Here is an 8,099-nt window from a genome sequence, read left to right on the forward strand (position 1 = left end):
AACCGCTTTGATTTGATATGTTCCGGGATTTCTCCTGTGATCTTCGACCGGTTATTGATATCTCGAGGCCAGCAACCATCGAGATCAAGCATGACTGACTTCGAGTAAGGCGTAATAACGAACACTTCGATCTTCGGGCTTGATGTTCTATCTTCGAGCTCGAGCCTGATATATTATGAGGTTACCCTCGAGGCAATTCCCTTACTAACAAAATCGGGTATGCCCGATTCCGACCGTATATAATACTAATTAAGAAGCTTTTAAAGTAGACATATATTTTTATTGGTTGGCTTAGATGGTTATAAAGGTCATTGGTTAAATGAGTTTTATTATTAAAAAAATTTAATATGACATAGTATGACAAATGCGTGATATTTGTTTTTTGAGTCAAAAGATAACAGTTGAGTGACTTTATTGTTGTAATAGAAATAAAAGTGACCTTGATAGAATATTTCCATAAGATGATGACCTTCTAAGAAATTTACTCAAAAAATTCACTTAGTTAATCGTAGTACTATTAGCAAGTACAAAAGTCACCCAAAACTTGCTAATTACAGTAGAGACACAATTATACGTATGAAAGCTACATATGCACAAAAAGAATTTAAAAGATTAGTCTAGTACCAACACATTACTACAGTGGTGAGCACTCTTCACTTCCAACCAAGAAGTTGTGAGTTCGAGTCACCCCAAGAGCAAGGTGGGAGTTCTTGGAGGGAGGGAGCCGAGGGTCTATCGGAAATAACCTCTCTACCCCAGGGTAGAGGTAAGGTCTGCGTACAAACTACCCTCCCATACCCCACTAATAAAATTATACTGGGTTGTTGTTGTTGTTTTCTAGTACCAACACTGATTTAAGATAACCCAACAGTTATTCCTAAACTTTGTAGGTCAACTAATTATTAAAAATTACCATTATAATAAATAGTCAAATCTCTCTCTCTATATAAAACACAAAATACCGTCCAAATAATGACTCTCAAAGGCATCTTTTGTCAAGATGAGAAAGAAAAAAGGCAAAATCATTTTCTCAGTTCCCTCCTCCTCTTCTTTCTTCTGTGAAGATGAGAAAGAAAACAGGCAAAGTCATTTTCTCAGTCTTCTCCTCTTCTTTTTCTTCTTCTTCTGTGAAGATGAGAAAGAAAACAGGCAAAGTCATTTTCTCAGTCTTCTCCTCTTCTTTTTCTTCTTCTTCTTTAAGGATGTTTTTCTCTATGGAAATGGCCTTGCCGGTAAACATAACAGTTTTCGTTTTATCCTTAGTTAAGTCGCACAAATATTTATGATTTATTTTAATTTCAAGTTTTAAAAGTTTTTATTTATTAAACTTTGTATTCAATCAAAATGCATCATAACTTTCAGATGTACTACACATCTGAAATACGTAAGCATGATAAGAATTTAAAACTCAGTCTTAGTACCGACAATGATTTAAGATAACCCCAAGAGTTATTATTAAAATGCCATAATGAATAGTAGTACTCAAATCTATCTATATATATAAAACACAAAACTGTCCAAATTATCAGACTCAAACGCATCTTTTGTCAAGATGAGCAAGAAAACCTGCAAAGTCTTTTTCTCATTCTCTTCTTTCATTTCCTCTTTCTCTTTCTTTTTCCTATGTTTAGGGATACTGTTCTCCATGAAAATGGTCATGGCACAGAAACGAAAAATAGTCCCTATAAATGTGGGAGTTGTGTTAGATATGGATAACTGGACTGGGAAAATGGGTTTGAGCTGTATTTCTATGGCTTTATCTGATTTTTATAGCTCTGATCATGGCTCTGATTATAAGACCAGACTGGTTCTCCATACCCGTGACTCGAAGAGTGACGTTGTAGCTGCTGCTGCAGCAGGTAAGTTTTATATATATATATATATACACACACACACTGATAAGAAGCATTACATGTTATTATTAATCTGATTCTGTAAAAACTTTGCATACTATTAGTGCATAGAACTTGAATTTAGAGAGAAGTTGTTGTTGTTGCATGCTTATGTTGATTCTTGCATTCTTTGTAAATATTGCAGCACTTGACCTATTGAAGAATGTTGAAGTGGAAGCCATAATAGGACCCACATCATCAATGCAAGCTGATTTCATAATTGGTTTAGGAAAGAAATCTCAAGTTCCCATCATCTCATTTTCAGCAACAAGTCCCGCTCTCTCGTCATTTCATAATCCATACTTTACTCGTGCCACTCAAAATGATTCGTCTCAAGTAAAAACCATTAGTTCCATTATCCAATCTTTTGGATGGAGAGAAGTTGTCCCTATATATATTGACAATCAATTTGGAGAAGGAATCATACCATTCTTGGCAGATGCATTAGAAGATATTAATGCACGTATCCCTTATCGAAGTGTTATTCCTGAATTCGCCACCGATGATCATATAAAATATGAACTTTCCAAATTAATGAGCATGCAAACTCGGGTTTTTATTGTGCATATGACAACTTCACTGGGTACCAAAATTTTTACTAATGCCAAAGAACTTGGAATGATGAGTGAAGAGTATGCATGGATTATTACAGATGCTATGACAAATCAACTTAACTCTATGGATTCTTCAGCTATTGAATCCATGCAAGGAGTTATTGGAGTGAAACCTTATGTCCCGAGAACTAAACTACTTGAGAATTTCACTACTAGATGGAAACTAAAGTTTCAACAAAACAATCCAACAATTCAAAATACAGCATTGGATGTGTTTGGACTATGGGCATATGATTCAGCTACTGCACTAGCCATCGCAGTGGAGAAATCAAGAATCAGTGGTGCCTCTTTTCAAAAGCCAAATGCTTCAGGTAAGTAAGGGTGGAAAATGAACGGGTTGGTCAAACCTTTTCTGGTGACAAGGGGTTGGGTCAAACCTTCTAAAGTTAGCTTGGACCAAAATGGATTTCGTTAAAATGGAGGTGAAATTAAAAAATAGTCAGATTTTCAAGTGTTAATTGAAAAATAATCACAGTTTTAACAGTAATCAAAATTTAGCCACTTTTCATGTAAAGATAAATTTGAACGAAAATATTGTTCAAAATCCAGAAAATATTCCAGCATATACTGGAGTTCTAGCATAGTATATTAGAGCTCCGGTATAATATACTGGACTTCCAACATATATGATGGATATCCATACATAAGTGCTACAATCTCCCGTATATTATGGTAAAATTTTTCGTGTGTTGGAGTTCCAGTATATATATGCTGGATGTTCATACGCAGGTGCACCAATCTCCAGTATATTATGATTGAACTTTCCATGTTGCAGCAAAATAATAGCTATTTTTCAATAACTTTGCAAACACTGACTATTTCTCAATTACCAGTACGAAAACTGGTTATCCCGTGCTATTTTCACCAAATAACGAGGTCTAACTCGATCTACCCAACATGACCTAGCCTCCCTTCTCTCTGTCTTTTATTTTTTTATTTTTTTTATTTTTTTTATACTCCCATCGTTTTAATTCATGTGAATCTATATATTTGATTGGGCACGAAGTTTAAGAAAAAAAAGAAGACTTTTGAACTTGTGGTGCAAAATGAGGCACATATATTTTGTGTAACTATAAATCATTGCATAAAGGTAAATTATTTTCAAATATGAAAAATGACCATTCTTTTTGTCACGGTTTAAAAATAAAATAGGTTCACATAAATTGAAACGGAGGGAGTAATTTTTTAAACAAAAAAATGTGAAAGTTAATGTGTTTTATCTTAAATTATTAGCTTAAGTTCTTTTAAATTTACATAATTCTCAATGTCCAAATATGATTTTATGTAATAGGATTTGAATTTGTTGAGCTAAACCTGCCCAAAGAGCCCTTAACATGGTATGATACTGTCTGCTTTGACCAGAAATATTTTCACACTCCCAATCTTTTGAGCTATAATGTACGACTTTATTTGCACTCCCAATAATCTTTCACTTGAACTAAATTTCACATAGCGCACTACCACGATCCACGGGTCTCCCACTCAAACTAAGTTCTATGTGGCCCACTACCACAATCCACGTGTTAATTTTTGAGATTCACTATGTGTCACCCACGTTGACATTGTTTATTTATGGCAACCGAAGCCCGCTACTAATATTTTTCTTATAAGTGTGCGTCTCTAAATTCGTAAGGGGAAGTAAATGGAGCCCCAAGACATGACTCTGTCATCACCGAACCTGGGTTCTGGTAATAGTTGTTGGGTTAAACCAGCCTAAAGATACTCTTAACATGTAAGGGCTAAACCAACCCAAAGATACTCGTGTGATACTATCTGCTTTGGGCCAGGACCGCACGATATTCCTTAAAAAACTTCATAACATTAAAAAATTATACAACTGCTAATGTGAAACTTTGTTCGAACGCTCACCTGAATAATATTTTGAATTGTCGATTACCCTATTTAACCCGTTTGACCCAATAGTTTGATGGGTTATTCGGCTTCAACCCATTGAGACAAATCAACAAATGGATCATAATCCAACCCATTTAAACTTGACGGATTGGACAGGTTACAAAAAAAATGATTGATTTTGACACCTAAAACTTTCAGGAAATGCAACTGATCTTGAAGCTATTGGAGTTTCCAAGGATGGTCCAAACCTTCTTCAGGCTATACTGAATACTACTTTCAAAGGCCTTAGCGGAGACTTTCAAATTGTTGATGGGCAACTGCAGTCACCAGCTTATGAGATTATTAATGTGATTGGTAATGGGGCAAAAGGATTTGGTTTTTGGACAAAGGAAAATGGAATTGCTAAAGAACTGAATTTAAGAAGCACAAACAATGGATATTCCATTTCTAAGGCTAATTTTGGCTCCATTATATGGCCCGGTGACACTACTTCTATTCCTAAAGGTTGGGTGATTCCAATAAATGGGAAGAAACTGATGATTGGAGTTCCAGTGAAAGATGGTTTCAATGAATTTGTGAAAGTTACAACAGATTTTACTACTAACACAACAACAGCTACTGGTTACTGCATTGATGTTTTCAAGGAAGTGATGGCAGAATTAAATTATTCTGTTCCTTATGAGTTTGTTCCCTATCCAGCTCCTGGTGGAAAGTCTACTGAAAGCTAAGATGATCTTACTCAGCAAGTATTTCTTGGGGTAAATCTCTTAATTTCTTTTTCCTACATTTTCGACAAAGACAAGACCCATTACTCGTCGAGTTTAATTTACAAAGTCCATTGAAAATACCGATGGAGTTGTATATGTGTGTGTGTACTTTTATTTGATTCCAACATTAATCAATGAACAGAAACTTGATGCTGTTGTAGGGGACATTACCATTAGATCAAATCGGTTGCAATATGTTGATTTCACATTACCATACACAGAATCTGGAGTTACAATGATGGTGCCAATCAAAGACAACAACAGAAATAAAGCTTGGGTATTCGTGAAGCCATTGACTTGGGAGCTGTGGCTAACAAGCTTATGTTTTTTTGTTTTCATTGGTTTTGTCATTTGGCTACTTGAACATAGGGTTAATGAAGATTTCAGAGGACCTCCTTCTCACCAAGTTGGTCTGATCTTTTGGTTCGCCTTTGCAACTATGGTCTTTGCACAGAGTAATTACTATTTCCTCCTCCTTAATTTCATTTTATATGATGCTCTTTCTTTTTTGATCTACTCCAAAAAGAATAGTACATACGTAGAATTTTAAACTTTCAATTTAACTTTAATGACATGATCGTATAGCCATAGAATACTTTGGTATGTGCCAGAAGTCTTTTTCTTTCATAAACTTTATGCTCAGTCAATCAGCGCCATTTAAAGTGAAATAGAGGGAGTATATGGGAAAACTAAGGAATATCTAATTACTATATATAATTCAAACTTTTATATTTTCTGAATTTTCTTCTGTTTGATTCTTGATACTGCAGAGGAGAAGATAGTAAGCAATCTGGCTAGATTTGTGTTGATCATCTGGTTACTAGTAGTACTTATATTGACTTCAAGCTACACAGCAAGTCTTACATCAATGTTAACAGTTGAAAACCTCCAGCCAACTGTTACAGATATAAAAGAACTTCAGAAGAACAAGGAGTATGTGGGATTCCAACAGGGTTCTTTCGTAAAAGGACTTCTAATAAAGAACAACTTTGATGAGGACAGGCTAAAACAATACAGCACTTCAGAGGAATGTATTGATTTACTCTCTAAAGGAAGTGCAAATGGTGGTATTGCTGCTGCTTTTGACGAGATTCCTTATGTGAAACTTTTGCAAGCTATTAATTGCTCGAAATATGCCGTGGTTGGACCTATGTATAAGAGCGATGGCCTTGGCTTTGTAAGTAACTCAATTTTTGTCTTGACAGTCATTTACTTTTGATTTTCATCCGATCCCTAATATTATGAATTATGATTTTCATCCAGGCATTCCCAATAGGATCTCCTCTATTACATGATGTTTCAAGAGCAGTCTTGAGTGTAACAGAAGGTGAAAAGTTGGTACAAATAGAAAAAATATGGTTTGGACAACCGGTTTGTTCAGATTCTAGCACGTCACGCTCCTCCAATAGTCTTAGCCTTGATAGCTTCTGGGGACTCTTTGTCATAGCTGCAGTTGCTGCAATTTTGGCTCTCCTCGTCTTTCTAACAACGTTCATGCATGATCATTGGCACATCATAAGACGATCTGATCCTTCGTTCCACGAAAGAATCAGAATCTTGGCTAGAAATTTTGACAGAAAAGACTATAATAGCCATACATTCAAAAACAATGAACAGAGAGATGCAGTTTCAGGACATATGGATTGTCCACAAAGTCCACATGATAACCTTCCTCCTCCACAAATGAATGGACCGCCAAGTCCAATTATTTCTAGCCATACAGAGCAGAGTAATTTTTATTTTCCAGGGGAGGAAGGAACTCCACCATTACATGAAGAGATTATAGCAGTTAGCACTCAGGAGAGTGTCATTGAGTCGGATGTTGATCTAAGCGCAAACCGTTGATGTTTTCTCTTATCTATCTTTAATTGCTATCTTTCATTTGTATATTGGTGTGAAAGGGATTATGTTTGTTTTTTTAGTAAGCCTTTAATGTAGTATTAAGTTCATTTTTACTTCTTCCATTGTGCAAAAGATCAAATCAAATAATATTAGTATTGAATGAATTTGATAAATGTGTTATGTTCGAATCCTGGAACTCCAATGGGATTGTTTCCCATTAACTTTAATCTCCACATAGAAATCAGCATTAATTAATATAGCATTTGGTTACTTTGATTTTGTTTTTTATTCATAAATAATGATTGCACAAGTTATAGGAGAATCTATGTATGCGGGATAGAATATGAAATAAGAATGCAAATATTAGTAATCCATGAATTCAAAATGCAAAATCACCAAACTAATACTCATCTAGTATTTGTTTATGTGCTCCTATTTGTTGAGTACTATGGGTAATTGATTACTTGTACATGAGATTTTATGTGAATTACTCGTTCTTACTTGTGACCTGTTGTTAATTACGTTGTAATCATAGTAGCCTGAGACACTTCATCGATGATTTCTAAATATGACGAATTAAGTATTGGAAAGTATTAGATTCTATATATGGCTAAGGCGTTGAGCCTGTAGTTGTAGTACAAGGAGAATGTGTAATTGAACTAAAACACAGAAATATTGAAGTTAATGGAAAACATGTCCATTGCAGTTCCAAGATTCAACAGAACACCTGATCAAAGTCATTGAATATTCTCTTCTATCTGATTTGTTCTTTTGCACAATGGAATTAAGAATAAAAATTGAACTTAATACTATGTAAGAGTGATGTTAGTTAGAGGCTTACATACTAAAAACCATCATAATATCTTTCTACACCTATATACAAATCAAAGATGGCACTTGCCATCTTTAAGCTAGAAAGAGAAAACATCAACGGCCTGCACTTAGATCAACAGCCAACTCCAGGGGCGGTTCATCTGAACTTAGTACTTTCGACGTGGAGCATAAATTTATGTGTAAAAATTCATTAAAATTACAACAAATGGCTGAACTCATAACTTTAAAAAAATAACGAATTCAATACTAAAAACTTAAAAGTTAAACTTATAAAATCTAAATCCTAGATCCGCCGA

At 34.9% G+C, this 8,099-nt stretch overlaps 1 pseudogene; it reads left to right on the plus strand.

Annotated features, from left to right (window-relative positions):
* The first annotated feature begins 1,041 nt into the window (after window positions 1-1,041).
* On the plus strand, window positions 1,042-7,100 carry LOC107791215 (glutamate receptor 2.7-like; annotated as a pseudogene).
* The last annotated feature ends 999 nt before the right edge of the window (window positions 7,101-8,099 follow it).

This window comes from Nicotiana tabacum, chromosome 15, assembly GCF_000715075.1.
Source record: "Nicotiana tabacum cultivar K326 chromosome 15, ASM71507v2, whole genome shotgun sequence".
Classification (NCBI taxonomy): domain Eukaryota; kingdom Viridiplantae; phylum Streptophyta; class Magnoliopsida; order Solanales; family Solanaceae; genus Nicotiana; species Nicotiana tabacum.